At 35.4% G+C, this 24,866-nt stretch overlaps 2 pseudogenes; one reads left to right on the top strand and one right to left on the bottom strand.

Moving 5' to 3' along the window:
- The window catches only part of LOC144251332 (transcription factor Sp3 pseudogene), a 108,276-nt pseudogene extending 100,892 nt beyond the window's left edge, over positions 1–7,384 (top strand).
- Positions 7,385–20,709: 13,325 nt separating this feature from the next.
- On the bottom strand, positions 20,710–21,252 carry LOC144251344 (ras-related protein Rab-6A pseudogene; annotated as a pseudogene).
- Between the last annotated feature and the right edge of the window lie 3,614 nt (positions 21,253–24,866).

Raw genomic sequence — 24,866 nt, 5'->3', positions numbered from 1 at the left:
GATGGGTAAGTGGATGGATGAATAAGTGGATAGATGGATGGTAGGTAGGGAAATAGAAATAAAAAATTTTAAAAAATTTTAAAAAGATATGTAAGAATTCACTCTATTTCCTTAAGTAGGAATAAGCAAATAAGAAAAAATGAATCGCTGAATATTGGTTCTATATTGACTATGCAATCAAAAAAACAAACAAAAAAACCAAATCTCAAAGCTTTTCTTGTCCTTAAGAAGCCACATAAAATAAGGAAGTGTACAAGCTACAGTGTTTTGTTTTAAAAATATTGGGTGTTGTATCTGTTGTATTAAAAACATATGGCTGATTTGATACTGAAGTTTTTTGATATTCATTGAAATTAGAGATGCCTCTATGTGGGAAGATGGTGATATGATGTAGGTTGAGAGAAAGCATGTGCTTCCATTGTTGTCAACAGACCCTCTCACAATGCACAGAGGAAATGTTTACAATCATCTGGCTGCACATAAACCCTCTACCACAATCCTCCACCCTACTGCTAACAGCATGTCTGCCCATTGAGAAGTGTGACTATACCTACAGCAATAGCTTGCCTTCTTCAATCCCAGAATGAAGAAACTGGAACAGGCATTTAAATCCCTCCAACACCCAGACCAACTTTTTCTAAAGGAGTTCTGCTTCCAGATGATATGTTAATCAATGTGTCATTTTACTCCCATTATCTGTAGCTTACAATTCTGAAATGTCACTATTGTGCCATGGTGTGTTTAAATTGAAAGTCATATTATAAACAAATTGGGTTTCACCTGCCTAAAATTTCAGTTTTTTAAATATTCAAACATCCAAGTTATCCAATTTTAATGTTTATTATAAAGGCAGATTTCATACACCCAAAACCAATTAGAAATCACTGGGACAAATCCATTTGGGAAAAGGAAAATGATTAATAAAGTACTTTTAAAAAGATAAAGAAAATCCTGTCTTTTTCTGAATTTCCCAGTTATATTCAACTTTACAAAGTCAATAATTCATGACCAAGTCTTAAGGGAATGTTTATTTCTCTCTTAAAGTAAACATACATCCACATAAACAAAAAAGTAAGTCTTACAACATAATAACCATTGCATTCCATGTTTTATTTTATTTTATTTTTTTTATTGTTGGTTGTTCAAAACATTACATAGTTCTTGATATATCATATATCATATTTCACACTTTGATTTCACACTTTGATTCAAAGCATTCCATGTTTTAATAAGCATAATTTGCAGCTCTAAGAGTCCCACTGCATTTATGTATTCAAAGCCCACAATAAATATCAGAAATCACAGCCTTCAAATTTAGTAGCATCTCTAATTATATCAATGAATATTAAAAATTTCAGTATCAAATCAATCATATGCTTTTAATACAACTGCCAGTATTGTTTAAAACAAGGATGAATAATATAAAAAATGGAAGACAGGCTCTCAACCTCATAAGTTTGGGAATTCCACTTAGGATAGTTCTCTCAAGTTCACCTCACATATGGGGCTTATGGAAGCAAAGATTCTAAGTTGTGATTTTTCTCCTTTTTTTTATATCTGTCTTACAATTAAAGGTACATTACATTACATTACATTACATTAAAGGGTATTTTTTTCTAAAACCTTTGTTATAAATGCGAAATTATCCTTCTGTACTATTCTCTCCAGAAAGAAACATATATATTGCTGACCTTAAGCTATTTGTTAGGAAATACAAAAATCCATACTATCACTTATAGTGCACTCATCTATTCAAAAACAATGATCATATTTCAATTTTATAAATGCAGTTTTTAATCCTAGAAATGGTATTGGTTTTTTCTCCTAAAATGCCTTCCAGACCATTTTACTACACTCCTTAGAAACTATTTTAATGAAGATTACTACAGTGCTAACTTCTAGATCACAAGTAATTTCATATTCTAGCCACAGTAAATTGTGTTAATGTGAATAATGAAAACTGTTCTTTAAAAACTCTTTTATAAGTCTTTGTCCACAGAGCATTAATTCTAAGGAAGGAGTCAGTTGGGCAAAGCATTTTTGTGCCATGCATTAAAACAATTAAAATTTCTTAATAAAATTTTTAATGTTTCCCTGGAAGCCAGACTGGTGTATGGGGTGGAAGAGAGATGCAAATTATAAATCACTGGGGAGTTTATTTCTTTGAGAGTAAGATTTTTTTAAGAAATACCATGGGCTCTGGTTTATTAGGTAGAAATGATATCATTTATACAGACCATATCATTTGATGAGATATTACCATATGTATCAAACATTCAAATTCCTGATTTAAGTGGAAATTTTAACTAAAAGATAATTGGAGCATTTTGGGTTGTATGAGTATGTGTTTTGAAAAAGCATCCTATTAATTGTGAAATAATTAAGTATAACCTTAATTTGTCTGAGATAGAAGCATTTGTTTCTTCCTTCAATATAGACATTTAAACAATTGTTTCACACCTAAATTATAATTTCTGACTCTCAGATTGGAGATAAGAAGCAGACAAAGGAAGTCAAGAGTCAACCAGAAAGCGAGAATAGCAGGGATTTGAGGTGTTAAAAGTCTGCCCAGCTAGTTGGAAGATGTTATTCCAAAGTCTACTGCACTCATCTCCATGAGTGATTTCTTGAAGTTATAATCATTTTTAAATCTTCAAAATCCAGTCTTTTCATAGACTCAAGATACTGTATAGGGGAATGCATTTCACTACATATTTCTTAATGGCCATTCTGGAAGCTTGGTTGGTCAAAAGAAATTTTAGGAATCTCAAATGTATCTGATGTCATACATTCAAGAGAGACATACAAAGAATATTTTGGATTTTTTAAAAATAATTTTAGTTGTAAATGGACATAATACTTATTTATTTATTTATTTTTATGTGTTGCTGAGCATCAAACCCAGTCTCTCATGCTGTAAAGCAAGCATTTCACCACTGAGCTGCAACTCCAGACCAAATATTTTGGATTCTAAAAGAAAATTGTTATCATCAAAATACTTGTCATCTTTGACCACTGCTTCTTCCCCATCTCTCATGTCTAATCAACTTTTTTTTTTTTTAATTGCAGATTGAACTCGCGGGCACTTAACCACTGAGCCACATCCCCAGGTCATTTTTTTGTATTTTGTTTAGAGACAGAGTCTCACTGAGGTGCTTAGGGCCTCAATAAGTTGCTGAGGCTGGCTTTGAACCTGCAACCCTCCTACCTCAGCCTCCAAAGCCACTGGAATTACAGGAGTAAACCCCTGCAGATGGCTTCAACTTTTAAGTACTACATCTCTCTAGAATGTTTTTACCCTTCACCTCCTCTTCACTGCCTCTACCATACTTCTAGTCTCTACTAAAGTTACTTGGATTTGGTTATGATTACAAATTTCATAAACATTATGGCATAGCTTTTCATATTATGATTATATTTATAGCTTTGACTATAATGATTGATTGTAAATCATTCCCTTTCTCAAAATTATGCAATGACTCACTACTCTCTAAAAAACAAATCCTACACTCTTATATTTAAAGTTTCCTCACCAAACTCTCTTTGACTGATTCCACATTCCAACAAATGATTCAAAAGATATATATATATATATATATATATATATATATATAAAATTAGAGAATAAACAAAAATATAAATTAATATTTCAACATAATAATTTTTCCTTTAAAGTACATTGCTTATACATATTCACAGCTATGACTTTTGTCTATTGCTAATCAAGTAATGTGGAAAAACCATTTTATTTAAACATTTTTAGTAGAAAATTCATTTCATATAAATCTAATATCTGCTAATCTTATAATTTAACTGCATTGAAGCACTTTAAGTAGAAAAACTTCAAACATAAGTAAATGTGGATGATTTTTTGAGTACTAAGTTTAAATATATTTCTTCTAAACACTAGTCAGGTTTCTTTTTCTCCTAGTCAGCCATTCTTTTTATCAAATTCCTCACATCAAACACACTATCCTTTAAGTGCAAGCATACTAGCTTCAAGATATAAATTTGTCTCAAATAGTTTTCTCTGTTTTGATAAAAGATGTGAAAATAACTCAAATAACTCCTAATTTTAAGAGTAATTGCAACCTTCCAGCAGATTATAACATTATTTTCTTTATCAAATTACAATTTGGTGCACCATAACTAAGTATTTTTTGTGACTGCCAAACTATTTCTAATGAAACTACTTCCAGTCTGTGCTTGCATCTGAATATTTATCATCAACAATGAATAGAATCTAAATTTGTATCCATTCTTTAAAAGAAGAGATACCCTAAATTTTTACTCTTCAGTAAGATTGTGAGATATATATATATATATATATATATATATATATATATATATATAAAATAAACCCAACACTATTAAATATATAGATATAAACACTGCTATAGACTTAAATACTAGCCTCTCTAAATTCACTCATACATGCAACATTCATTCAGTAGCTGCTATATGCCAGGAATTGTATTAGGAAACAAGAAAAAAAAAAAAAAAACAGCAGTCAGTATACTTGCTAAGAGATCAGCATCAAATAAATAATTACTTTCCAAAAGATTAACTGATATAATAAGATAACATTATCTAAAAACAAATATCATGTTGTATAATTCATATAAACAATAATAACAATTAATTGCAAATTTTGTTCCCAGTCCATAAGGGTATCAGTTCATATTTAGCATATAAACACTAAATTTTTTAAAAGTCACATATTTTTTCTTACTATAATATTAAAGGATTATTTTCTTCTGGATCAGGCTATATGTATAAGTCTGTCTCAGCAATCAAATAATATCCACTATTCAAAAAATAAACTGGCCAGCGTCGTGGGAGGGTGACGCAGGCAAGTGAGCAGACCTTTGGAGCAACGCTGCGGGCCCCGCGGCCCCACTGGCATAGCGAATACTCATGGCGTGGCAGCTCCCGAAAAGCCAGTGAAAGGAGGAAATGGCTGCCTTGGACGTGGACAGCGGCGGCAGCGGTGGTGGTAGCCACCGCGAATATATGCAGCAGCAGCAGCAGCACGGAAAGGGCGCGATGGCGCCGGCGGCGGCGGCGGCGGCGGCCCAGGACACTCAGCCGTCACCGCTTTCTCTGTTGGCCGCTACCTGCAGCAAGATAGGGCAGCCATAGGGGCGATGACGAGGAGGAGGCGGCTGCCTCAGCCAAGCCCCAGATGCCGCAGCCAGAGCGTCAGGTGATTTGGCTTCTGCCTAGTTACGAGGAGCACCAAACCGATGGGAGGTTTTGTCAGCCACACCTACAACTATAAAAGATGAAGCTGGTAATCTAGTACAGATTCCAAGTGCTGCTACTTCGAGTGGGCAGTATGTCCTTCCCCTTCAAAATGTGCAGAATCAACAAATATTTTCAGTTGCACCAGCATCAGATTCATCAAATGGTACAGTGCCCAATGTTCAATATCAAGTAATACCACAGATTCACTCAACAGATGGTCAGCAGGTTCAGATTGGTTTCACAGGCTCTTCAGATAATGGGGGTATAAATCAAGAAAGCAGTCAAATTCAGATCATTCCTGGCTCTAATCAAACCTTACTTGCCTCTGGAACACCTCCTGCTAATATCCAGAATCTCATACCACAGACTGGTCAAGTCCAGGTTCATCTTTTCCTGGCCAAACCCAAGTAGTTGCTAATGTGCCTCTTGGTCTGCCAGGAAATATTACCTTTGTACCAATCAATAGTGTCGATCTAGATTCTTTGGGACTCTCTGGCAGTTCTCAGACAATGACTGCAGGCATTAATGCCGATGGACATTTGATAAACACAGGACAAGCTATGGATAGTTCAGACAATTCAGAAAGGACTGGTGAGCGGGTTTCTCCTGATATTAATGAAACTAATACTGATACAGATTTATTTGGGCCAACATCCTCTTCATCACAGTTGCCTGTTACGATAGATAGTACATGTATATTACAACAAAATACAAGTAGCTTGACTAATTCTAGTGGGCAAGTTCATTCTTCAGATCTTCAGGGAAATTATATCCAGTCGCCTGTTTCCGAGGAGACACAGGCTCAGAATATTCAGGTTTCTACAGCACAGCCTGTTGTACAACATCTACAGCTTCAAGATTCTCAGCAGCCAACCAGTCAAGCCCAAATTGTGCAAGGTATTACACCACAGAAAATCCATGGTGTGCAAGCCAGTGGTCAAAAAATATCACAACAGGCTTTGCAAAATCTTCAGTTGCAGCTGAATCCTGGAACCTTTTTAATTCAGGCACAGACAGTGACCCCTTCTGGACAGATAACTTGGCAAACATTTCAAGTACAAGGGGTCCAGAACTTGCAGAATTTGCAAATACAGAATACTGCTGCCCAATAAATAACTTTGACGCCTGTCCAGACACTCACGCTTGGTCAAGTTGCAGCAGGTGGAGCCTTGACTTGAACTCCAGTTAGTCTAAGCACTGGTCAGTTGCCAAATCTACAGTTACAGTAAACTCTATAGATTCTACTGGTATACAGCTACATCCAGACAGTCCTGCAGATATTAGGATCAAGGAAGAAGAACCTGATCCTGAAGAGTGGCAGCTCAGTGGTGATTCTACATTGAATACCAATGATCTAACACACTTAAGAGTACAGGTGGTAGATGAAGAAGGGGACCAACAACATCAAGAAGGAAAAAGACTTCAGAGGGTATCTTGCACCTGTTCCAACTGTAAAGAAGGCGGTGGAAGAGGTACCAATCTTGGGAAAAAGAAGCAACACATTTGTCATATACCAGGTTGTGGTAAAGTCTATGGGAAGACCTCACATCTGAGAGTGCATCTGCGTTGGCATCTGCGCCCTTTTATTTGTAACTGGATGTTCTGTGGCAAAAGATTTACTAGAAGTGATGAATTACAGAGGCACAGAAGGACACATACAGGTGAGAAGAAATTTGTTTGTCCAGAATGTTCAAAACGTTTTATGAGAAGTGACCACCTTGCCAAACATATTAAAACACATCAAAACAAAAAAGTTATCCACTCTAGCAGTACAGTGCTAGCTTCTGTGGAAGCTGGGCAAGATGATACTTTGATAACTGCAGGAGGAACAACACTTATCCTTGCAAATATTCAACAAGGTTCTGTTTCAGGGATAGGAACTGTTAATACTTCTGCCACCAGCAATCAGGATATCCTTACCAACACTGAAATACCTTTACAGCTTGTGACAGTTTCTGGAAATGAGACAATGGAGTAAATATTACACAAATACTTATTCATTGTGGTTATTTTTATACAGTAGTGAGAAGAATATTGTTCCTAAGTTCTTAGATATCTTTTTATTGATGTGCAAAAATTTTTGGATTGACAGTAACTTGGTTATACATGACACTGAAATGCCTTACTTTGTATGATATTCCATAGTATATTAAAATGCTAAAATTACATGGGTTTTGTAAGTACTTTTGGAATCTAGAAGAAATGAAATTTTACCAAGTTATATAAAGAGAAAATTGAAGTTAACAATGCGAATGGTAGTCTAATCAAATGCATCAATCCTGTGTGGTTTAGTGAAAAAATGAGAACATGTTGGTATTTATCTATTGTAAGATAAAAAAAAAAGTTGGTGGGTGAAAGAAATCATGTTATGATAAAAATTTTTGTAATTTTCTTGATGACTGGAATTTTTATTATGCATAACTGACAAATCAAGTTTCCAAGCAAATGTTACATAGTGTAGGCTTTACTTAGCTTATCAATTTGTCAATTTGAAGCTAATTATTTTAATTAGGTTAACTATGTACAATATTTTAAGCATTACTCTTGTAAGATTTTGAAAACTACATTTTAACATGGAACTCTAGGGATAGTCACCTTTTAAATCCTGTTGAAAAGCCATGTTTAAGATTTAATTTGCCAAAATAATGTCTTGTTAATATTCTTTCAGTAACGAAGTTGGGCAATATGACCAATGTTTAAAAAAAGTTTAAAATGCATAGGTTGAGGCATTTGGGTGGTAAGAAAATGTTATAGTGAATTAGCCCTTTTCTTGAATATTGGAGGACCAAAAAAAAGAAAGAAAAATAAATAAGGTGTATTGCGTCTTAGCAGTGATTTTTATTCAATCTTGTTTCCAAAGACCATGTCTGCCAGGGCCTTAAAAGCCATCATATACATTACCAATAAAGTATAACATATGCAAACATAACAAAATCACTTCCATAGTGACAATACTCCAACCATATGGATATTAGTCATAGAAAACTAGACGTTTTATGATATTTTTTAAGTTTTTTTTTTTTGTTTTTTTGTCTAGGTAGTCAGTCTGCACTTAAATATCAACCATTTTCCTTTTCTTTGCTTCTTCCCTTAAAATTTATATGTATCCAATACATTTAATTGAGAAACGTATGTTTTTTATTATGCTGTATTTTCTTTTTATTTTTTAATTATTGTTTATATTTTCAATTAAAAATGTACAAAATAAAGTTACATTGCTGGTCTTGTAAGAGCTATACAATTTTTCTAAATTTATACCTATAACTGCAGCAGTTTACCTATTTCAGAAATTTGAAATTCTGTTCATTTGTTATCTTTAAGACCACCTCAGATTTAAAGGCTACCTTATTGTATGTTTCAAGTGTATTATAACACTTGATATATACACACACACACACATATATATATATATATATATATATATATATATATATATAGAGAGAGAGAGAGAGAGAGAGAGAGAGGGAGGGAGATGGGCACAGACATAATGATAGTTTGACTTGTTTTTAAACTTTACATTAGTGTAAAAGTGTAAAAGTGATATACATTGAGTATAAAACACACTTCTGATTCTGAATTTTTTCCTTTTCCATAGTTAATCATATGTGGTATGATAATCTTTTAGGATGCCGGGCAGCGACAGCAAAGATGCAGATCCCAGTCAACCACACCATCTTAAGGATAAATAACCAACATTCTGAATTGTACTGTATTGGTAGGCTGGACTGTTGAGTAGATTAGGTGTACTAAATGCATTTTGACTTATGATATTTCCAACTTTCAGGGTAATTGAAAATGAACTGAGTACTAGTGAAATTGGATTATTCATAAACCTCTTTATGTATGGATTCCGCAAGAATATCAGTTTTATACCACCTATTTCTCACAGTCTTTCTTATTCATCCCTCTCCCCCAAATTTGGCTCCACAGAGGTCTCACCTATATATGCTAAATGTCAAGTTCAATGTTTGGAATTCTCAGTAACTCTGGATTTCCCATGATGGTGTGAAAATTTGCAATTATGCCTTTCTTTGCTCTGGGAGAATGATGTGGTGTTTAGGAAAGTGGAAGCTTATGTAAAAGCAAGACACATATAACCACAAAAATTATGAATCTACATACATTATTGCCAAACAAAATTCTTTGAAATATCTAAAAGCAACAAGAACACTAGCTATCCTTAAGATTTAATAGTGTTTTGTTGTTGTTGTTTGATAGTGTTTTTCAGTTACATTAAATGGGTTCAAGAGGTCTTTAAAATATATGCAGGCTGGGGTTGTTGTTCAGTGGTAAATCACTTCACTCTCATGTATGTGGCACTGGGTTTGATCCTCAGTACCACAAATAAGTAAGTAAGTAAGTAAATAAATAAATAAATAAATAAATAAATAAATAAATAAAATGAAGGTTTAAAAAATATATATGCAATAGGGCTGAAGACAAAATTTTAACTTGTACTTGCACATGCCTAAGCAGCTGAAAGAATAAACACTGACAACAAGGAGCAAGCAATCCAATCATAAACCTCCAAAACAGAAGTGTGCAAACTCTAAATTCATGAGGGACAGGTATAAATTCCATAGTTAAAAACTAGCATAATCTCAGGATATTTTAGAAAAGCAGAAATCTGTCTTAAAGAGAGACATGCCTTTTCCTAGTGGGACCATACAGTGGATCCCATTTAAATGCATATTACACATAAAGATTAATAGGTGAGGATAACTGGGAGAGTGTAGGATCTGGAAACCATGGCACATGAGATTTTCAAGCTCAAATGTAATAGAGAAAAAAATTCTATATAGCTATGTTGGGATCAGGAGATTTAAAGATAGGAGGAACTGATTTTGCTCAACAAAATAAGAGCTGTCCTTGAATGAAAATTGCTGCCTTAGTGAGGCAGTGAGCTCTTACTCACTGACCATATTCAAGAAGGACATGTATTGCCATCTTTGAGAGGTATCACAAAGTAACTCCTGCATTAATTAAAGGGAGTGTAAATTCTCCAAATGATCTAAAAGATCACTTGTATCTCAATGATTTTTCCATTAATTAATGACAAGTTAGCCCTTATGCAAGTACACACAAGGTATATTCCCAAAGAACATGCTACAAAAGTTACAGACTGACCAAAAATAGTTCATAGGTGTTAGCTATGTTATTTCTTGACACAATTTTATGAGAGTGTGCATATATAGTACAAACAGATTAAGCAGACTCACAAGTAAAAGTTTGTGGTGACTCTGAGAGGAACTAAATATTCTTTCTAATTTGAGATTATCAATTTAAAAAGTTTATTCTACTAGATAAGATTTCTTAAATCTTGATATATTCAATGAATTAGAAAAAAAGACAGTCTTATTGGAATAAAATGTCAAAATTAGAAAGCACATTTTTATGATGTCTATCTTTTGAATCACCTACAAACAAGGAAAATTTATAAAGTATGCATAATTTTTCACAGGAAATCTAGAGACTTCGCTTTATTGATGAAATAATTGAAAGCAATTGCTATAAAATATTGTGCTATTGGCATTTATTATAAAATATATTTTACTTATTAAACAAAATAATTGAATACAGGAAGCTTACTGAATACAAGTGCAGAGACTAAAGGAGTCCAAAGCTAGTTCACTAACACTGTTTGTCTTTTAGCTTAAGAAACAAAATTCTAACAAAAACATCACATCATCTTTCTTGCTAAAATTCACTGTGATACTGTGATACTAATTCTTACCTAACAGACAGTCATACTATTATTGTCAAAATTTGGTGCTTGTGAAGAAAAGATATAAAGATTGCTAGTGCTAATCTTGTTTATTTCAGTGAGTCTTTAGAATCTAACAATGCATTAACCCCATAAAATTGGCCTAAAGTAACCATTTGCTGTTTAAAACAGTGAATATCGAAACACCAGAAAACAACTTAGATATGATTGGCCTTTAAGCTTTATTAATTTAGGCAAAATGACAGGGTAGTTTGTATGGTTTGCAGCTCTCAAGAACAGAGTCTTTACTAATGCAGTTTACAATGATAAGGAGATTCTTCCTCAGGTTACCCACTGTTGAAAAGATTGTAACACAAACACATGTCACCAAGGACTTGATTTCTTGTTAGACAATCCCTTAAGAAATTTATGATATACCATCCTGCAAGTGTTCAAATCTGAAGTTGAAAGATTATATCTACATAATAAGGGCTGTATTATCCCAAGTCTTTTGTCTTAATATACTCTATTTCTCCTGTATCACAAATTGTACTAGAGACTCAATTTTAAAAGAATTTTATGCTAGAGAATCTATTTTCCTTAAAATTGCCACAAATAGTTGATCATCAAGAAGTCTGAAAATTGTTGAAACATTTCAAGTATCACTCGTGTTTTTAAAAAGAGAAAACAAACTGGTCTTTAAATGCACAAAGAAAAAAAATAGCCTTTATCTTCATGGTGTGCAGTAAGTGAAATGTTTTGTATTTTAACTTTCACTAGCATAGCAGAACCACCCTATCTATAGCATCAATAAAGAGCTACAGCTAAGCATCACCTACACTAGGTTTAGAAAAAGACCATAAAGAGTCTTTATATTTTTCTTCATTTGCTCAATTAATGCAACACATTTTTGCAACTTCCAAGCACACCTCATATTTATATTTCAGTCTTGGAGAAAGTACCCCATACTTCAATGAAAATCTCATAATGTGTTTTAGAAGATAATGATAAACATTAAAAATCAACACTGATGCCATACAATGTACATACAAAATTATTTATATCAACTGTGATGAATCCTATATTCAAAACATTTAATGTTTAAAAATGATTTTACAGGTACATTTCTAGTAGATCACAATTTTTCAAGCAGTCAGAATTTATTCCATTACAATGCAAAGAGTTTAGGCAAAGAAATTGATTTAACCTATATTTGGCCGCCAATCAGTTGTGAGAGCAAATACACTACTTGAGTAAGTAATCTTAGTTTTCATAATTTTAAATTTTATGTTAATCTTAATATCAATTTGCATGTAGGAGGTTTATGTAATATAAAGAAATACTGATGAGAACATGTTAAATAAGATGTTTTTATTTCATGCTAAGTGAGGCAATGAACTATGATCTAAAATAGTCAAAAACTACACAATTTTTTTTTAAAAAAAGACCTGATTTAAACTCCCTAAGCAAGTGTTCCCTATATGTAATATTTTCTCTTGGTGTATATGTACTTAACAATAAATATTAATTCTTTTGTAAAGAAAACTAAGTTAGGCAAACTTAAATATATATAGATTGATTTGAGTCAAAATAGTTTAGCCTCCCATCAGGTCTTCTAACATATTTTTCCATTCTACCTATGTGTACCACCAATGATCAATATTTTGCATTGTAAAACCTGTGGTATTTTCTGGATTCTATCTTCTAAATCAGTTCACTCATATCATTAGATAAAAGAGGTAAATACTTAAAAGGAAGAAAGTGATTCACTGAAAATATTTTATTAAGTTGTATATGGACTTGTGGCTAGTATGAATTAATAAAACATGGGCATATATTCAACCATCCCTAAAAACTGACAAATCAGCTGCAATTGGAGCTGTGATTGGAATCTTTTGAACAGTATAAATACTAGAAACATTTATAGCTTTTATGAATTGGAATCTGCTGAATTTAATGAAGTTTGTTTATGATAAAGTTGCTTCTGGTAAATCTTGGTGATTTCTCACCAGCCATGATTCATAAAGTCCTCCAGCATAAGCTATTTTCTCAAATAATGTGAGACAGCTCAACTAACTTGTCCACCTCCATTAACTTGTCACCTCTTTTAATTTATGCTTTTGCTAAAACAGCTTTTAAAAATCAGATATAGCTGGGTATTTTTTTCCAAATATACTCTAAATTTTTACTTCATAAAAAGTGCTTAACACCTATAACAGATAAAATAACTTATAGCATCAAAAAGGAATATGAAAAATAATCTGAAAATGATTCTGAAATATCCTCATTTTTTCAGTGCTTTCCAGGGAATCATTTCTTTTGGACTGAAAGCATAAACACACTTCCTCAGCAGCTAAAAGCCTTTCAAAGAACCTGACAGATGTCACTGTGTTTCTGAATCTAACATAAAACAAAAACTAAGTTAATAATGGCAAATCACCAGACTTTTACAACACAATTAACCTAAAGCAGGAAAAAAATCCTGCATCTTTCTTACTGGAAAATATTTTAAAGTGAACACTTACAGTTAAAATATATATTCATTTTTTTTTACTCAAAAGATTTTCTTGCACTCATTTTGTTTTTTAAAAATGTCCAGCTTTCCTTGACTCCTTCCTCCACCAAAAGAAAAGGATTGTGAATACTACTTTAAAAGAATGTCTTGTTTTATCTACTAAAATTTGTTTTTAAAACTACATTTTATGAAATTAACAAGATATTGGAAAATTCTAAAAAATCTTGGATAGACTTCTCAATGCATTTCAGTATTTTTTACTTAATATACATTTCTAAAATAATAACAAATAGAATATTTTTCCATCCTCTCAGATAAATAACTGCTCAAAGTATAATCTGCAAGAATTTGAACTTATATTTCAGAACTCAAATGACAGAAATGAAAAGATACAACATCAAACTTATTAATATTGACATACAACTACAGTATAAAAGTCTTGATTGAAAGATTCATTTTCTGACCCATATGTTAATTCCAAATGTTTCAAATTCATCAAAAATACTGTAGAAGACAATTCCATATACAACCCATCACCACCATCAATCATCAGATTTTAAGTTATTATACAAAAGAAATCAGGTTTTAGATAAGTAGAATTTTTTAAAAATCTTATGTTAAACATTAAAGTTTCCTGATGCAATGTCTTAGCTATATCTTTATGCTTTCACATCAGTAATTACTTAAGCTTTAATCACTTTAAGTGAACATAAAATAAACTCTAACAAAATACAAAACAAAGGTAAAATGTGGGCATGTTAATTTCTTTAATGTTAGAAGCATGAGGAATTTCTAATCTTGTAAGTTTGGGGACATTGCTATTTAGGGGTTTCCCTGTTTTGTCACAAGATAGGTTCATGAATTAAATCCCACCTTGATATGATACCTAACTCAGTGCCTATCACATAATAACCCAATAGGAGGCAATTTTGGTGAAATCAAGGCAGCAGAGAGAGGTTCTTTCTTCCTCCATGCCTATGCTTACTTTTCTGATGAAAATTTAAAAGAAATTCTTACTTTATAAAACTAAGATATGAAACAAAAAATAAATAAAATATTAAAATTGCAAACAATATTCTTAAATAGTCCCACTTGATGTTTGCATGATAGAGCCTGTGTGTGTGCCTGGCAGGGTGCCCAGCATAACAGATATACAACACTTTATGATCAATGGATGTAGGGTGTGTGTGGCTTGTTCAATAAGTGACTGCTGAACTGAACTGAGCAAGGGAAACACTTAGCTCAGACAAGAAAAGGAAATGTCAGTAATTAGTTTTCTAAGTCGAAATAGTATTGTTAATGCTAGAAAGTAAAAAATGCATTTCATTGGTTTTTCACCAGCTAGACCAGTGAATAATACACAATAAAATATTATCCCCTAAAACTAGTCATTTATACAGATTGGAAATTGAAAAAGATGAAAGTGTACTGTTTGGATTATTAGGTCTCATTGAATTATGGCTGCAACCTGTGGTGATTAAAGACTAAACCACAAAATCCAATTTTGACAATAACTGCTCCATTAGATGTGAACAAGAAAATAAAATAGCAAATTCCACCAAGCAACTCACTGCCCATCACCAATACCCAGTATCACAAATGGTATGGCAAACTGTCAAGAGTAAAGTATGCAAATGAGATGCCCCAGCGTCTAATATTAATGATTCTTTAACTTTCAATATGTAGGAAAATATATACATTTGATTAAAGCCTATGAATCCTGTTCCAATTACAGCATTATAATTTAGGCTTAAGAAAGTGTCTGATATGTCTATCTCCCCCACTACCTTGCCTCTTCCTTTCTGCAGACTGGGAGGGTAGAAACATCAAAGGTATTAACATAATGAACATTATAAAGGAGAAAACAATAACAGAGGAAAAAGTCTATTTGCAATATGGTTTACCATGCATAGGTTGGGGAGGAGGGCAGAATCTCCTGCAGCTGTGTGGGCTAACAGATGCAGATAATTAACTGCTATCTCTGTTGTGTTCTGGGGGGACAGTTGAAAGGGCTGGAGACTTTCACTAAAAATAAAAATGTTGTTTTATAAAGTAGTCTTAGTGTTTTGCTAACATTGGATTTGAATTTTGAAATGTAGATACAATGTATAAGATCTTTGGGCTACTTGGGAATACAAGAACACAAAAGCCTCAAAGAGCTTTAATCTTAAAGGAAGTCTGTTCAGGAGCCACAGAGAAAAGTCAGATGACTAGGGAACTGGACATTAACAGTTTTAATAAAAAGTAAAATAAAAAACAGCAGGCACAAATAAGATTTTGTATTGATCATTACAAGTCAAGATTCAAGTAGACACCTCATCATTTATAATCCAAAATTTAGAATTAATTGCGCTTTCTTTATTGCTTTCATCATCTCAATATTCTACTCAAAAACCTTCTCTACTTATTTGTGTATTTTGTAGGCTCCACTTTCAAGGGCCCCTTAACTGTAGCTCCTGCCTTTGTAATCAACCCTATTTTCCATTATAGGCTGTCCCAGATTTGTGCACAAATGAATAACAATACTTACCAAGAACTGCTGTGAACCTATGAAAAAAACTACACAACGTGCAACTCTGTGGAGAAAAATACACAAGAACAACTTGGGGGAGGGAGGTGAAGAAGAAAGGGAACTATGAAAATCTTTTAGCCAAGGTTTCCCTTATGAAAATATCTTACACAGTGGAAATCTCTTTCTACAACCCTTATCCCACCCCATTATTGGTCTGTACTACTGTGAAAAATTCCAGGAATTACAAGTTCATTTGAGCTGAGCTAAGGAGTAGGCTGTTAAAATTATAGGAAATACAGCTGCCAGAATGAGGTAGCTATCAGTCATTCATACATTGTCCTGAATGAATTCAATCAAGTCTCTTTAAATAGCAAAGAGCTGTTACCCTGAGGGAGTGGGGAAGGCTGGAGATGAGACCCAGCACCCTCAACTCTACTGCTTTTTTCAAGGTAGTTAGCAGCACAGAGGTCTTGGGATATGACAGAGAAACTGAGCTGTAGAACCAAGAAATTGACATGTAAAAAGTGGTGTAGAGAGGGCCATAGGCTAAAGACAAAGCTTGACTTCCTCTATCACTTTATCTTCTTGTCCCAAATCCACCACAACTTTTCTGACCCTCTGCTTCTACAGGCCCCAGAGTTCAGGCCAGTGCTGTCCTAGGCTACTTCAACTACTTAAGTAGGTTAATTACAGTATCTTAGGCTAGCTCAGAAATCTCATTATCATGTATATGATCTCTAAAGTCCTAATAATTTATAAACATATACTTAGAACACACACTGTTTATGGGAACTACTTGTCATTTTCAACATATAACTCCTACCCAAACACCCTAGTTAGACTGGTGTCTTCTGTTTTGCAAATGTTACATGTTTTTTATGTCACCATCCATTGAACTCATAAAATATCTCCCTTGCACAGATTGTGGTTGCCCTTCTTTTCACACAAGTTTTAATTTTTCTTCAATTCCAAATCAAGCTCTAACTTTTTGAGGCCTAATTAGATTACCCCAACACTCACCAAATACTCCTTTTTCCCTGAACTCTTACAGCACTTACCACACAATGTTCATAGTTATTTATTCTTCAGTGTGTTCACCTTAACTTTCTGAGTATAGACTGTGAGCCAGCAGTCCACAGGCAGAAATCATCCATTCATCTACTTAAGCATTCAATAAGTATATACTTTGTACCAGCAGCTTTCAAGGTTTCATAGCCTAAGGATCATCAAGTAGTCACAGGACCATGAGATGTGCTATAATTGGGGTATTCTCAAGGTGACATAAATGCCGGTGGATGGCTCTAACTGGACTAGGGTAGTACAGGATTGGGGAAAGTTTCAAAAGATGTCACCTGAGTTGAATATATGAGACTAAACAAAAGTGTATCAAGAAGTTGTTAGCCCTCTGAATTTGGATGGGATGAAGCAAGTAGTTAGGGTAAAATTGCAACTGTGACTACATAAGGTCTTAAACTAAGGCAGTGGGATTGGGGGACATTCAAAACTATTTTTAGCAGGTAGACTGTACAGGACTAATAGACCAAAAATAATTTTAATGGCTATCATTTATTCATCACTTAATAAGTTCAAATCAATGTTAAAAGCACTTTGTCAAGGCAGGGGTGTAGCTCAGTGGTGAAGCATTTACCTGTTATACACCAGGCCTTGGATCTGATTCCCAGCACCATAATAAAAAAAGGCTTTATCCACTTAATCATTTGACTTAATCCTTACTGCAAATTTGTAATGTAGATAATAATAGTATTCTCATTTTACAAGTTGGAAAACTAAGATAGTAAAAGCAAGTGATGTTACTAACTTTACATGACATATAACTATTGGAACTGAAATCTGAACCAAGGCAATTGAGCTTCAGAGCCCACATTCTTAAGTGCTTTAGCATACTATCATCAAGGACAGGGAACCCAGATAACTGTCAGGTTACTGAGAGAGAAAAAGTACAGACAGAAAGTAATACAGTGCATAGAACTTAAATACACTGCTTGTGCATTTGTTAATTACTGCAGCTCCTCATCTCTAACTTTGAAGGCAAATTGTTCTCTAAAATAGTGTCCCATCAATGCCCCTTCTACCAACCAACAATGCCTAAAGTTGCTATCTTTGGCTTTAGTTCATTTCTCTCTCTCTCTCTCTCTCTCTCTCTCTCTCTCTCTCTCTCTCTCTCTCTCTCTCTCTCTCTTCATTTTCTTGATTTTCCTGGTAACCAAACAGGTTCCTGATCTTGATCTCAGTCGGTCTGAGCACTTGGCACATTTAGCCTCTGCCTAAAATTATCTATGAATATGATTTATCATCTTTATTAGATGAAATTCCTGATGGCAAGAAACAAATTTTGTTCAACTTTGATGAACAACAATTAGTACTCAATATTTTCTCATTAAAAATTAATTGGCTTGAACATAAAATGCAGTATTTCTTGAAGTTTCTACTGTTTTCACTCATCTCTTAATTGTCTTCATTTGTCATTTGTAGTACTTTTATTATTTCTTTCTTTTATATTAATCCTTTTAAACTTAGAATTTATCTTAAAAGGAAAATTTATATTCCTAAAAGTAGAAAATTAATATAATTTACCATAAAAAGAAAACCATGAAATAGATATTTAATTCCTAAATTAAGTAATGATTATACATACCCTAACATCATTCTATTTATTAAACATACCACACGACAGGATAGATAGATCTTTGCATTTATTAACTGAGGTAAATTTCTCATGACATAAAATTTATGGTTTTAAAATGAATAATTCAAATTCAGGGCTTCTAGTGCATTCAGAATGTTATGGAATCATGCCTTCTATCTTTTTTTTTTTTTTTTTGCTTTTACAATAACATTCTATTATAAAAGCACTTTACAAATCCATCTCATCTTTGAGTATAAGTTACAGGTATGTGGGCTAATGATCACCTGAAAACATTTCTCTATTCAGATCCATAATCCAAGTTCTCTCTGAATATTACAAGGTGACAATAAAAGAGAAGTGAAGGAGGAAGAGGAATAGAGGGGAGCAAGGTTTTCTGAGTTAAGGGTTTTGTAGCAATGAGGAGACAAGGAAGTATGAAGTTATTTTGTTGTCTTTTCTTCTTTATACTGTGTTAAGTAATGCTTACAACATAAATTCAGCAGGCTTTTCATGAGCTTTAGCTCAGAAATTTTCTTCCTGCAAACAATGTATTTACATATGTGTTTATTAACTTAACACAGCAATCTCACAGTAACTAGTAAAGATTAAAAGGGTGCACTCCTAGTATATTTGTTTGCAGTGTTTTAAGAAAAATGCATATTGCCATGGTGATGAAGCTCAAAATGACTCACCAAAATATCTAAAAATTCAAATCTAAAAAAAGTCAAAGAAATAAATATCACCAAAGAAAAAAAGATTAATTGTAGCTTAAATATAAAACTAAATCACTAGTTAATTAACCTAACAATACAGATGTAATAAAAAGCAAAACCAGCTTGAAAGACCCAACATTTTTTAAAAACGCTAAAAAAATAAAGCATAAATCTGCATAATATTGACTTTTATTTCCATTCTCTCCTTTCCCTTTTCAATGTTCTTATCTACCTCTAGGAGCTTACAAAAAATTATTTCCATTTTAATTTTGACTTAAAATGTTTATAGTAGGGTATTTGCTATTCTGTGAGGGTTTTGTGGGTAAGCTTTAGATATCATTATCTCTATTTGTCATAGTTTTGATCAAGTCATCAAATTTAAATACTTCCACTGTTTCTTAAAGGAATTTGATTTTCACATGCCTAGCCTGCATAGCATTTTTTTAAAAAGAAAGAAAATACAAGCAAAATCTGTTGCTTAAAAGGGTGGTGGTATAGTTTTTTGTTTTAAAACAAACAATAGCTATATCAACAATTTTAAAAACTTGGGAGAAAGAGTTAATTGGAACTGATTTTATGATGAATAATTAAACATTAAAAACCTGTTCTGAAGCACTAGGTTATTTTTTTTTCTCCCAGAGACTAATAAAGTACATGTGAAAAAGTCAATTCTCTTGGTCAGAAATAAATTTTATGCTCATCTACTTATAAGTACTCAGTATGTTCATTAGGATTAATTTTGAGGATATACCAGAACCCTTTCCTCATTTAAGCATTGTCCACCATGTTTTGACCTCAAAAAGGGTCTAAGTAATTTATATCAGTGCTCAAGAATAATTTTGGACATCTTAGCCTAAAGCAAGTGGCTATCTGTAAAACTGAAGGATAATTCCAATGGGTTTGCTGCATTGCCACCTCCTGTTTGTTTTGTGAGAGGATGAGAATAGGGAATGCAGATAAGAGAAAGGTAAGAAAAGCAGGGAAAGATCAAGTAGGAGGGTAAATGCTGCTGAGAACATATTGATCCTTAACGAAGCCATGCTCATATTGTTGAGATTTCCATCATTTTAAAGTACATTATCATAACATTAAAAAAGAAAAATGTTAAGAAAATGTATCTGATATTTAAGGTTATCACTGGAATATGCTGGAATCTTTTGGTTCTTTGTAAAATATAAACAATGAAGACACTGACTTTTTTGTGCATATGAAGCTAATGGATCATGTCCACGATATAGGCAGCAATGATGAATTGCAATGCGTTATTACAAAAGGGAATATTACAAAAGCCAATATTCACATTGCAATCAATGAGAGTAAAGAAGCCAAAGCAGTGAGCTTCTGGAGAAGGGTTGAAGATGCCATGAGGGATTAGCAGGAACAGCTTCCTTCCCTGACTGGATGCTCCTGATGCTTTTCCAGTTTAATGTCAATCATATCTTCTTTGCTTCTGTCCTGTGTGCTTTCCATCCCAGGCAAAACCGCTGCTACACGTCAGAAGAGCTGCTTTACATTGTATCCTGCTTTTGCTCTGGTTTCAAAGAATATAACATTCAGCTCTTTGGCTTTCCTCTCTCCTTCCTCAATTGAAACTTGCCTCTTGTCAGCAAGATCTGTTTTATTTCCTACTAGCATGGTGATAACATCACTCCCTCTTTCTGTTCTGACATCAGCAATCCATTTTGTAGTTTGCTGGAATGAGTTAACTTTTGTCATATCATAAACAACAACTGCCACAGTGGAGTCACGAATGTAGCTAGGAATCAAGCTCCTGAACCGCTCTTGACCTGCTGTGTCCCATAACTGCAATCATACTGTTGGATCCTCCAAGTACATGATTTTTGATAAAAAGTCAATGCCAATTGTTGCCTGATAAGTGTTGTCAAAACTGTCATTCATGAATCTGGTGATCAGGGACGTTTTTCCAACGCCCTGCTCTCCTAGGAACACCAGCTTGAATTTCCTTAGCAGATTCCCGAAGTCTCCATCCACGGACACGATGGAGCCTGAGGAGCTGCCACCTCCTCAGCCCAAAGACCTCTCAGATCCACGCTGCTCCAACCAGCTGATGAAGAAGGCGAGCAGAAGGGCGGGCCCCTGCAGGGCCAGGCAAAGGAGCAAGGCTGGAGGGCAGCAGGACTCTCCACAGCACACAGCCATCGCCGCTGACACCGACTTTCCGCAGAGTAGCCTAGCACCCAGTGAGGCCAGCCTCAGTGAAGGGAAGGAGGGCGGTGTCTGAGGCTGCCAGGGGTGTACAAGGGGCTCCCAAGGCTAGCGCCTTCTCTTCCCCTCAGCACCCAGCCCGGAGACTAGGGTGAGAGAGGCTGAGGGTGGCGGGGCTGGAACCGCAGATGCATCTGGGACCTTTCACACGCAGCGCCCGACTCCCACAGCTGCAGCTGCAGCAGCCAACCTGCCCATGCCTTCTATCTTGTTATAAAATTTTTCACCACCCCAAGAGGAAACTGATCCCCATTCTCCCCTGTCTACCCTTTGGCTATTGTGAATAGTGCTACCCTGTACACAGTTCTACATAGGTGTAGATTTGTTTCGTTATCAATTTTCAATTCTTTTGGTATGTATCTAGGAGTGGCATATCCAGATTATAAGATTAATTCTAGACAGCGGACACTCCACCGAGGCAGTCAGCGGCCACCATCCGGGAAAGCTGAAGGATACACCGCCACTCTCCTTCAGAGTGCAACATCAAAACAGGTCGGTGTCATTCAGATCACCCCCCAGACAGCGGGAATTCGCATAAAATCTCTCCTAGGCTTGCCGGGAGAGGGAGTATCAAGCTGAGCCTCCATAAAGACTAGGGGGAACCAGAGACACCTGACCTCCAACCCCTCCTCCCAGTAGCAGCCAAAACGAAACCTGGCTAGCCAGCGCTGGGGGAGGGGCAAGCAGAAAAAATCAAAGTGATAGAGTGCCAGGGATCCCAGCAGCCTGCAGCAGGGCCCCGGAGATCCAGGCCAACTGATTCGCGTGGCCTGCCCTGCGGCTACAGAAGGCGTGGCGCCTCAGTGAAGCCATTAATTAGCAAGCAGGGAGGTTAGGGAAGGCCATTAGGTGGAATCCCACCAGCCAAGCCCACACGGACCCTTGGGCAGAGCATGGGATCTCAGAAGGGGAAGGAAGCGGTACAGTCCCATCCCCCACAGCGGACACTCCACCGAGGCAGTCAGCGGCCACCATCCAGGAAAGCTGAAGGATACACCGCCACTCTCCTTCAGAGTGCAACATCAAAACAGCGGACACTCCGTCCAGGCAGTCAGCGGCCACCATCCGGGAAAGCTGAAGAATACACCACCACTCTCCAACAGCTTGCAACATCAAAACAGCCAGCAGCAGGACCCCGGAGATCCAGGCCAACTGATTCGCGCGGCCTGCCCCGCAGCTACAGAAGGCGTGGCGCCTCAGAGAAGCCATTAATTAGCAAGCAGGGAGGTTAGGGACTGCCATTAGGTGGAATCCCGCCAGCCAAGCCCACCGCCCATGCCCGGAACAGGCCCAGCGACCTGCCAGCATTGTAGTCACGACACCCCAATTGGAATAGGGACAGAGCAGAGCCGCCTTCCACTCCCGGAACAGGCCCAGAGAGCCGCCAGCGTGGTAGACACGTCACCCCAATTGGAGTAGGGGCACAGCCGCCGCCCGCACCTGCAAGGGAGACTTTTCAAGTATACAAGAGCAACATAAATAAATAGGGGGTAAATTTCAAAACACAACATTTGCACCAAGCAGAAAGAAACGCGAGCAGTATGAAAAGACAAGGAAAGAAAGGACCACAAGCAATGCAGGTCAACTCAACTTTAGAAGAGGTAATAGCTGCAACAGATGGAATATCAGATAAAGAGTTCAGGATATATATGCTTCAGATGATCTGGAGTCTCAAGGAAGACATGAGACAGCAAAATCAGACAATGAAAGATCACATTGACAAACAAATCCAGGGAGTAAAAGATCAATTTCACAGGGAGATAGAGGTAATAAAAAACAAACAAATTGAAATTCTAGAAATGCAGGAAACAATAAACCAACTTAAAAACTCAATTGAGAATACTACCAGCAGAGTAGAAGAGAGAACATCAGACAATGAAGACAAAGTATTTCAACTGGAAAAGAACATAGACAGCTCAGCAAGTCTGCTAAGAAACCATGAGCAGAACATCCAAGAATTATGGGACAATATCAAAAGACCAAATTTAAGAGTCATTGGGATACAGTAAGGCACAGAGCTCCATACCAAAGGAATAAACAGTCTATTCAGTGAAATAATACGAGAAAACTTCCCAGAATTGAAGATTGAGACAGAATCCCAAATCCTAGAAGCCTACAGGACGCCGAATGTGCAAAATCATAAGAGATCCACACCTAGACACATTATAATGAAGATGTCCAACATACAGAATAAGGAGAGAATTTTAAAAGCTGCAAGAGAAAGAAAGCAGATTACATTTAGGTGTAAACCAATCAGGATAACAGCTGATCTCTCAACACAGACTCTGAAAGCTAGAAGATCCTGAAATAACATATTTCAAACACTGAAAGACAATGGGCTCCAACCAAGAATCATGTAACCGGTGAAATTAAGCTTCAGGTTAGAAGATGAAATTAAAACCTTCCACAATAAACAAAAGTTAAAAGAATTCGCAGCTAGAAAACCATCTCTTCAAAAAATCCTTGGCAAAACATTACAGGAAGAGGAAATGGAAAATAACATTGAAAACCAACAATGGGAGGTAGGACAGTAAAGGGGGGAAAGTAGTCAAAGAGGATAACAAATCAGGTTTAGTAACATCAATAAACAAATATGGATAGAAGAACAAACCATATCTCAATAATAACCCTAAATGTTAATGGCTTAAACTCACCAATTAAGAGACACAGGCTAGTAGAATGGATCAAAAAACAAGACCCAACAATATTCTGTCTACAGGAGACGCATTTGATAGGAAAAGATATACATAGACTGAAGGTGAAAGGTTGGGAAAAATCATATCACTCATATGGACCGCGGAAACAAGCAGGAGTGTCCATACTCATATCTAATAAAATAGATTTCAAGCCAAAGCTAATCAAAAGGGATATAGAAGGACACTTCATACTGCTCAAGGGAACCATACACCAACAAGACATAACAATCATAAATATATATGCCCCAAATAATGGTGCAGCTGTGTTCATCAAGCAAACTCTTCTCAAGTTCAAGAGTCTAATAGACCAACATACAATAATCATGGGAGACTTCAACACATCTCTCTCACCACTGGACAGATCTTCCAAACAAAAGTTAAATAAGGAAACTATAGAACTCAATAACACAATTAACAACCTAGACTTAATTGACATATATAGACTATACCACCCAACATCAAGTAGCTACACTTTTTTCTCAGCAGCACATGGAACCTTCTCAAAAATAGACCATATACTATGTCACAGGGCAACTCTTAGACAATACAAAGGGGTAGAGATAATACCATGCATCTTATCTGATCATAATGGAATGAAACTGAAAA

The sequence above is a fragment of the Urocitellus parryii genome, assembly GCF_045843805.1.
Source record: "Urocitellus parryii isolate mUroPar1 chromosome 13 unlocalized genomic scaffold, mUroPar1.hap1 SUPER_13_unloc_11, whole genome shotgun sequence".
Taxonomy (NCBI): domain Eukaryota; kingdom Metazoa; phylum Chordata; class Mammalia; order Rodentia; family Sciuridae; genus Urocitellus; species Urocitellus parryii.
The sequence above is the reverse complement of the archived record's forward strand: the minus strand, read 5'-3'. Positions and strand labels throughout refer to the sequence as shown.